This window comes from Paralichthys olivaceus, chromosome 22 (genome assembly GCF_024713975.1).
Source record: "Paralichthys olivaceus isolate ysfri-2021 chromosome 22, ASM2471397v2, whole genome shotgun sequence".
In the NCBI taxonomy this organism is placed as follows: domain Eukaryota; kingdom Metazoa; phylum Chordata; class Actinopteri; order Pleuronectiformes; family Paralichthyidae; genus Paralichthys; species Paralichthys olivaceus.
In genome coordinates, this window is record NC_091114.1 from 11,046,244 (window position 1) to 11,056,537 (window position 10,294).

The window sequence follows — 10,294 nt, forward strand, 5'->3', positions numbered from 1 at the left end:
ACTGCAGAAACAACCACTACAACACCAACCCCAACAACAACTGCAACTGCAGCAATGTCAACTACAACTACAGAAACAACCACTACAACACCAACCCCAACAACAACTGCAACTGCAGCAATGTCAACTACAACTGCAGAAACAACCACTACAACACCAACCCCAACAACAACTGCAACTGCAGCAATGTCAACTACAACTGCAGAAACAACCACTACAACACCAACCCCAACAACAACAACTGCAACTGCAGCAATGTCAACTACAACTGCAGAAACAACAACTACAACACCAACCCAAACAACAACTGCAGCAATGTCAACTACAACTGCAGAAACAACCACTACAACACCAACCCCAACAACAACTGCAACTGCAGCAATGTCAACTACAACTGCAGAAACAACCACTACAACACCAACCCCAACAACAACTGCAACTGCAGCAATGTCAACTACAACTGCAGAAACAACCACTACAACACCAACCCCAACAACAACTGCAACTGCAGCAATGTCAACTACAACTGCAGAAACAACAACTACAACACCAACCCAAACAACAACTACAACACCAACCCCAACAACAACTGCAACTGCAGCAATGTCAACTACAACTGCAGAAACAACCACTACAACACCAACCCCAACAACAACTGACATTGCAGCAATGTCAACTACAACTGCAGAAACAACCACTACAACACCAACCCCAACAACAACTGCAACTGCAGCAATGTCAACTACAACTGCAGAAACAACCACTACAACACCAACCCCAACAACAACTGCAACTGCAGCAATGTCAACTACAACTGCAGAAACAACCACTACAACACAAACCCCAACAACAACTGCAACTGCAGCAATGTCAACTACAACACCAACAACAACTGCAACTGCAGCAATGTCAACTACAACTACAGAAACAACCACTACAACACCAACCCCAACAACAACTGCAACTGCAGCAATGTCAACTACAACTGCAGAAACAACCACTACAACACAAACCCCAACAACAACTGCAGCAATGTCAACTACAACTGCAGAAACAACAACTACAACACCAACCCCAACAACAACTGCAGCAATGTCAACTACAACTGCAGAAACAACAACTACAACACCAACCCCAACAACAACTGCAGCAATGTCAACTACAACTGCAGAAACAACCACTACAACACCAACCCCAACAACAACTGCAACTGCAGCTATGTCAACTACAACTGCAGAAACAACAACTACAACACCAACCCCAACAACAACTACAACTGCAGAAACAACAACTACAACACCAACCCCAACAACAACTGCAGCAATGTCAACTACAACTGCAGAAACAACAACTACAACACCAACCCCAACAACAACTGCAACTGCAGCAATGTCAACTACAACTGCAGAAACAACAACTACAACACCAACTCCAACAACAACTGCAACTGCAGCAATGTCAACTACAACTGCAGAAACAACAACTACAACACCAACCCCAACAACAACTGCAACTGCAGCAATGTCAACTACAACTGCAGAAACAACCACTACAACACCAACCCCAACAACAACTACAACTGGAGAAACAACAATTACAACACCAACCCCAACAACAACTGCAACTGCAGCAATGTCAACTACAACTGCAGAAACAACCACTACAACACCAACCCCAACAACAACTGCAACTGCAGCAATGTCAACTACAACTGCAGAAACAACAACTACAACACCAACCCAAACAACAACTACAACTGCAGAAACAACAACTACAACACCAACCCCAACAACAACTGCAACAATGTCAACTACAACTGCAGAAACAACAACTACAACACCAACCCAAACAACAACTACAACTGCAGAAACAACAACTACAACACCAACCCCAACAACTACTGCAACAATGTCAACTACAACTGCAGAAACAACCACTACAACACCAACCCCAACAACAACTGCAGCAATGTCAACTACAACTGCAGAAACAACAACTACAACACCAACCCCAACAACAATGGCAGCAATGTCAACTACAACTGCAGAAACAACCACTACAACACCAACCCCAACAACAACTGCAACTGCAGCAATGTCAACTACAACTGCAGAAACAACCACTACAACACCAACCCCAACAACAACTGCAACTGCAGCAATGTCAACTACAACTGCAGAAACAACCACTACAACACAAACCCCAACAACAACTGCAACTGCAGCAATGTCAACTACAACTGCAGAAACAACAACTACAACACCAACAACGACTGCAACTGCAGCAATGTCAACTACAACTGCAGAAACAACCACTACAACAACTGCAACTGCAGCAATGTCAACTACAACTGCAGAAACAACCACTACAACACCAACCCCAACAACAACTGCAACTGCAGCAATGTCAACTACAACTGCAGAAACAACAACTACAACCCCAACAACAACTGCAACTGCAGCAATGTCAACTACAACTGCAGAAACAACCACTACAACACAAACCCCAACAACAACTGCAACTGCAGCAATGTCAACTACAACTGCAGAAACAACCACTACAACACAAACCCCAACAACAACTGCAACTGCAGCAATGTCAACTACAACTGCAGAAACAACAACTACAACACCAACCCCAACAACAACTGCAACTGCAGCAATGTCAACTACAACTGCAGAAACAACCACTACAACACAAACCCCAACAACAACTGCAGCAGCAATGTCAACTACAACTGCACAAACAACCACTACAACACCAACAACAACTGCAACTGCAGCAATGTCAACTACAACTGCAGCAATGTCAACTACAACTGCAGAAACAACAACTACAACACCAACCCCAACAACAACTGCAGCAATGTCAACTACAACTGCAGAAACAACAACTACAACAACAACAACAACTGCAACTGCAGCAATGTCAACTACAACTGCAGAAACAACAACTACAACACCAACCCCAACAACAACTGCAACTGCAGCAATGTCAACTACAACTGCAGAAACAACAACTACAACACCAACAACAACTGCAACTGCAGCAATGTCAACTACAACTGCAGCAATGTCAACTACAACTGCAGAAACAACAACTACAACACCAACCCCAACAACAACTGCAACTGCAGCAATGTCAACTACAACTGCAGAAACAACAACTACAACAACAACAACAACTGCAACTGCAGCAATGTCAACTACAACTGCAGAAACAACAACTACAACACCAACCCCAACAACAACTGCAACTGCAGCAATGTCAACTACAACTACAGAAACAACCACTACAACACAAACCCCAACAACAACTGCAACTGCAGCAATGTCAACTACAACTGCAGAAACAACCACTACAACACCAACCCCGACAACAACTGCAACTGCAGCAATGTCAACTACAACTGCAGAAACAACCACTACAACACCAACCCCAACAACTGCAACTGCAGCAATGTCAACTACAACTGCAGAAACATCAACTACAACACCAACCCCAACAACAACTGCAGCAATGTCAACTACAACTGCAGAAACAACCACTACAACACCAACCCCAACAACTGCAGCAATGTCAACTACAACTGCAGAAACAACCACTACAACACCAACCCCAACAACAACTGTAACTGCAGCAATGTCAACTACAACTGCAGAAACAACAACTACAACACCAACCCAAACAACAACTGCAGCAATGTCAACTACAACCGCAGAAACAACCACTACAACACCAACCCCAACAACAACTGCAACTGCAGCAATGTCAACTACAACTGCAGAAACAACAACTACATCACCAACAACAACTGCAACTGCAGCAATGTCAACTACAACCGCAGAAACAACCACTACAACACCAACCCCAACAACAACTACAACTGCAGAAACAACAACTACAACACCAACCCAAACAACAACTACAACTGCAGAAACGACAACTACAACACCAACCCCAACAACAACTACAGACACTGCAGCTGAAACTGATGCACCTTTAACTGATGCACCTATAACTGTCACTCCTACTTATACTGTCTCAGTGGGCTTATCTGATGAGACATTTACTGACGAACTCAAAGACCGAAACAGCGGTAGATTCAAAAAACTTCAACAAAAACTTGTTGGGCCAGTGAGTAAACTTTCAATGAATGTTTACACTAGAGATGATTCATTTCCACCAGAATATCAATTTTTATTTTTATGATAATAATAGTTCATGAAAATCATTTGAAAGTGTCCCAACGTCTAATTTCTTCTTATTTCATTGCAGTGCAACACAATATACAAGAGAAAATTTGGTGGCATTTTTAACCGTTGCCGTGTGAAACAGTTCAGGTAAAAACATATTTCTTACTTTACTAATATTGTTGAAGCTCAGGGTTGGTGAGTCACCACGTTGATAGTTTCATGTACAAATTCCATGTTTGGAATAATCTTCAGTCATCTAATATTATTATTAATAATTGTCTCATTTGGTTTCATGACGTAGAAGAAACGCAGCAACACGAGCAGAAGGAACTACTGCAGAAATGGAAGTTCTGTTCCATAATAATGTGACCACTTCAGAACTCCCACAGAATGAAGTTGTTGCTGAAACCTTTAAATTAGCTGCAAATAACAACACCTTCAACTTGACGATAGATTCTGCGTCAATCCAAGTAATAAGTAAGTAAATACAACATTTGTCTCACTTAACTCAACTGTCTTTTTGTTGCTCCCCCAGCCAAGTTCATCAACTAGTTAATACAACTGCACTCGTGTGAGCGTCCATCTGTCCAATGATCTTTAAATGAGCTGTGGTTATCTGCAGTGTTGGTGCATTGATACTAAATTACCACAAAAAACCTGGTCTGAAGTTAATCGTGCAGTATGTTCCTGTTATTTCATGGGGCCTTATCAAGATAGTAATATGCACCCACATGGTGCACAGGGCATGTACACAGTACTCAGGCAGATGGTTTGCTCATGTACTTTGTCTTTGAGCACCAGCAGATCTGTTTAGAAGTGTTAAGATTGTTAAGATGGAACCACTCATCAGCGTCATTCTCATCAGTTCTCAATACATGTGAAATACCATGTGTTGCTGATGCCTTAAATCATACGAAGTGACATCTGATATTTATACTGGTTTTACATTAGTCAATGCATAGATGTGTTGACATAAAAGTAATCGAGATAAAGAATCAATTCATGAAGACACCATTAGATATTCTCTGTCCTACCTTTTATGCAAATAAAATGCTTGTTATGTCAATTATTTGTTTAACATTGTCAACATCAACAACAATCGAACTAGATACAATTATTATATGTTTTTATTTATATTTTTTAAATGTGTTACAGCAAGTCCAGTTGCAAATGCAACGACAACTGCTCCACCTGCAACTGCTGCCCCAACAAATGCTCCACCTGCAACTGCTGCCCCAACAAATGCTCCACCTGCAACTGCTGCCCCAACAAATGCTCCACCTGTTGTGACAACAAAGACAGTGGTTTTCAGGTCTCGTCTAGACACATTCACAAGTGACTTGTTGGATTCATCGACTGATGCTTTTAAAAGCAGAGCTTTAAACATAAAGTCACAGGTAATTCTCTTCTCAACATAAAACCTGTGGGTTCACATTATTATGTATTGTAGTATTATTTTATCAAAGAACCAAAAATACATCAATACATCAAAAAAGTAAGTTGAGCATAAAATAAGGAAATAGTTTTCAACTAAATTGTGTTTTCTGTTTCTGAAGCTTCAACCTCGGTACCAACGCGAATTCCCCTCTTCCTTCACTTCCTTGGAAGTGTTCGAATTCAGGTAATTTGTTAACATATTGTTACATTTTAAAGATGGCAGCCTAAATCTGATATTTCATCCAACACGTATTTGTTTCTTCTGCAGAAATGGATCAATCTTCAATTTCTTAAAGCTCTTCTTCCAAGGCACATCTATTCCTAACGACATTGCGATTGCACAAGTTTTGCTAAATGCAGCTTCAGAAGTCAATGGCTTCGACATTGAAGGCACCTCCATCACCGTGGATGGCATAGGTAAGAAATATTGAGGGCTGTTTGTTTGGAAAACTTCTCACTCGGAAAAATGATTTATCAAAGTAATGTTTGGATTTTTTGGATTTTCATTTACAGCTTCAAGTGGAGTCAGTCAAAAGATCAGTCTCGTCACTGCATCCTGTCTGGTGCTGTTGTCATGGCTACTGTCAAATCAGCAATAGCATCTGTGCTGATTTCCTTATGAATTCCAATGAGAACATCAACAACATCTCTGGAATGAAAAAGAACTTCATCGTCAGCAAAAATCCCAGATTGTTGATTTTTCTTTATGTGTTGCACGGTTTTGGATGAACTCACCACCAAGTTCAACTTTGCACTGATCCGACACATCAGTGACAGTGGATTAGGTTTGTCTGTGAAACAAACAACTACAGGATCCTGGACAGAATGACACAGCAGCCTTTAGGCTTCTGGTCTATTGAAACATAACAACACTATCTATGAAACACTGGGGTGTTAGAAAATATCTGTACTGTTGCACTGTGGCATCTTTAACTTTGTTAGGTATTAACAAAGTCTTATTTAAACCTTTCTATAATTTCCAAATGCATGTAAAATGAATGTTTAAGTTTGTATCTTAAATTAAATGAAGGAACACATGCGGGTCATAGCGGGCTTCACAATGCGACCTCATTTATGTTATCAAAGGTCACTGTGTATCTGATATATATGTGAAAACTATGCACTGTTGATTTTACTTATTTATATAAAGTGGATTTATGTAATCACACATTTCTTTATTCTGTGAGATCTCATGTAGTTTTCTTGGGTTTCTGTCAGATATGTCATAATAAACAAGGTACAAAATATTTGAAAATGTTGTCCTCTCTTCTCTGATGATTTTCAGATTTTCTGAGATATTTCAATCTTGAGAAAAGTGTCAAACCAAAACTCAAGTACATAGTAGAATACAATTTTTACAGTATATTACAAATAAATAAATAAATATAACAAAAGTTATCCCTGTGTGCTGAACCTTGATGAATAACTTTTTTTAAATCTTGATTTAAGTTTATTTATTTAGGAGTTTTTATGTTAGCTTTCCCTTCTCCCTCCCCCACTAAATGTCACAGGGCCTATATATTTGGGTGTTTGGCCTTCATTTCAATCTCAACTCCATGCTACCACTGTGACAAAATCCATCCAGCAACACTGAACCTGAGATCTCCACGGACTGCAACTGCAACACCAGCAAATGGAAAAAAACGCCTGTAAATTACGTTATTTGTTTTTTTTGCAGTGCATGTGTGTAAATATAGACTTATGCATATACGCACCCCCAAATAAATAGATATAAGATCAGGTATAGGGTCTTTTCCATTCACAATCACATTTACAGACAATTTACAAGTCATGCCATAAATATGCTGACTGACATTTGCAATTACAAAAACTAAAAATAGAAAAGAGTAATTAAAAATGGTTTAAGTTGCTTCATTAATGTGACATAAATGTGCAAATTCAACTTGCTCAACTGCTGGTGGAGTTTTGGTTGTGTTTTTGGTATTTAACCTTGTTTTCCTTGCGTTTGGACTTTGTTTTGACTACCAGGCAACCAAAATGTGTTTGTCTGACTCAAGAGTATTTATAATAAACTGCATTTGCGTCCTCACATTTTTCTACATGTGACACATTGGCACGCCCTCCAAAAAATATGAGGAAATAAATCTCAAGCGTCTTTAATTTTCTTTGGATGCGTCTTCTGAACATCAAAGTTGTACACTTTAACTGTATTGTGTCCCCGAATATCACATACGATATTCATTCAGTGGTTGGATATTTTCTTGTATTTACTTCACTGAACTACAATTGTTTATTTGTCGTAATTTACTGTCACACAAGAGGAAACTTCCAACATTCTTGTCAATGGAATGCACCTGTAATTTTTTCACATGACAAAAGAAGGGTGTGTACCAGCAGACAAACACAGTGATTTAACTTGCTTCATCCAAGGTGTCAACAGCATTTCTCACTGATGTATCACCAGTCACGTCAATAGCTTCTCTTATATTTGAATATATAAAGGTGCAAATTGATGTGAACGATCACAGACAGTGAGAGGTTTGCTGTGTATGTGAACTGAGCTGAATTTAAGAGAAAAGTGAATATTTTAAGAAGCTGTTCGTCAGAGAAAGAAGGAAATCTATAACTTTTCATCTTGAACCCATCTTTTTTGGGGTAAGTACAAGTTTAAGTCTTTTAGTACACTTTCTGAATTAATCTTCAATGTGCGTGTGTGTCTGTTGAAAGTTAGTGCGATTATGTACTTAAAATTATAGTAATCGATTGACAATTAAAATCATAAACCTTTGTTGTTACATGTGAAATCCTGCTTCAATGGTTTCTATTTGGTGTATGTTCCCCTTTTTTTCTTCATTTGAAGCTCAATTAAAATTTTGATAATATATTTGTATTAATACATTTGTTAAATGTCTAAAAAAATGCATACAGTAGTGGTTTTTCTTGAATTTTCTGGATATCCAATTGCTTAAGAACAGTTCAGCCTAGTTAATGCTTGTAAAGGAAAAAGGTGGAACAAGTTTTTCAGGCAGGATTTTTATTACACTTTGTTCCAGATCGTTATTGTGTTACATTTTCTGAGTTGAGTTCAAGAAAATGATAAGAAAATTTAAATAGTATTTGATAGTTTCTAAATTTATTCTATTTGAAACATAGTTCCAAAGAAAAGCATGAACAAAAACTAAACGATGAAAATAACATTTAAAGGTCCAGTGTGTAAGATTTGGGTGAAAGGGAACTATTGGCAGAAATTTAATGTAGAATAACTCTCATGATGTTTTCACTAGTTCGTTTCATCTAAATTGTATGAATTGTAGTTTTCTTTACCCCAGAAAAGACCATTTATATTAAAATACTTATTATTTTATATTATATTTAAATTGAGGGGACCCTCTCTACTGAGGCCACCATGTTTTTTACATTAGTTCAGACTGGACAAACTAAACACCTTTTGAGTTTTTATGACAATTAAAGGCTACCACAGTTTCTTTTTCATGTTTGGACGGAGAGGGTGAGGTGAGGGGTGTTCAGCTGCAACATGCAACTTCAACACTGGATACAACAAACTTCTACACACTGTATCTTTAAAAACTTCAATTCAGAATATATATTCAAGATTTTTTTGATGGTGTATAAACTCATTAAACAGTTCCATCAGAGACAAGGTAATAAATCTCTGAGAGTGGATCAATCCAACTGTGGAACAAAATCTCTTCACATTCTGCATCTATCTTGTTTGATTTTACAGATTGCATTGACGCGATGGGGACCAGAAAGATCATATCAGTTTTCCTGATTATAATAGGTAAGATAAATAAGGTTGAACTGAGTGACTTAAAATTGTCTTGGAATAAAAAAGGCTAAAGTTTCTAATGATCAATACTATGTGACTTTATTAAGAGAACTTGGGAGATAATTGCATCATATTATCATACAAAGAGTATAACACTCTCTTTCTATGTTGAGTTAATTTATTTGTTCACCTATTAAGCACAAATTCTGTATTTTAGTTACCTACCAGGCTACAAGCCAAGTCACTACAACTGCAGCAACAACAACTACAGCACCAACAACTGCAACAACTGCAACTGCAGCAATGTCAACTACAACTGCAGAAACAACAACTACAACACCAACCCCAACAACAACTGCAACTGCAGCAATGTCAACTACAACTGCAGAAACAACAACTACAACACCAACCCCAACAACAACGGCAGCAATGTCAACTACAATTGCAGAAACAACAACTACAACACCAACACCAACGACAACTGCAACTGCAGCAATGTCAACTACAACTGCAGAAACAACAACTACAACACCAACCCCAACAACAACGGCAGCAATGTCAACTACAACTGCAGAAACAACAACTACAACACCAACACCAACGACAACTGCAACTGCAGCAATGTCAACTACAACTGCAGACACAACAACTACAACACCAACCCCAACAACAACTGCAACAATGTCAACTACAACTGCAGAAACAACAACTACAACACCAACACCAACAACAACTGCAACTGCAGCAATGTCAACTACAACTGCAGAAACAACAACTACAACACCAACCCCAACAACAACTGCAGCAATGTCAACTACAACTGCAGAAACTACAACTACAACACCAACGACAACTGCAACTGCAGCAATGTCAACTACAACTGCAGAAACAACAACTACAACACCAACAC

At 38.8% G+C, this 10,294-nt stretch overlaps 1 long non-coding RNA gene across 1 annotated transcript; it reads left to right on the forward strand.

Moving 5' to 3' along the window:
* Nucleotides 1-7,834: 7,834 nt before the first annotated feature.
* LOC138406355 (uncharacterized) lies at nt 7,835-9,734 on the forward strand. Its single transcript, XR_011239823.1, has 3 exons — nt 7,835-8,249; nt 9,340-9,396; nt 9,602-9,734. It is a non-coding gene; the product is annotated as an uncharacterized lncRNA (long non-coding RNA).
* The last annotated feature ends 560 nt before the right edge of the window (nt 9,735-10,294 follow it).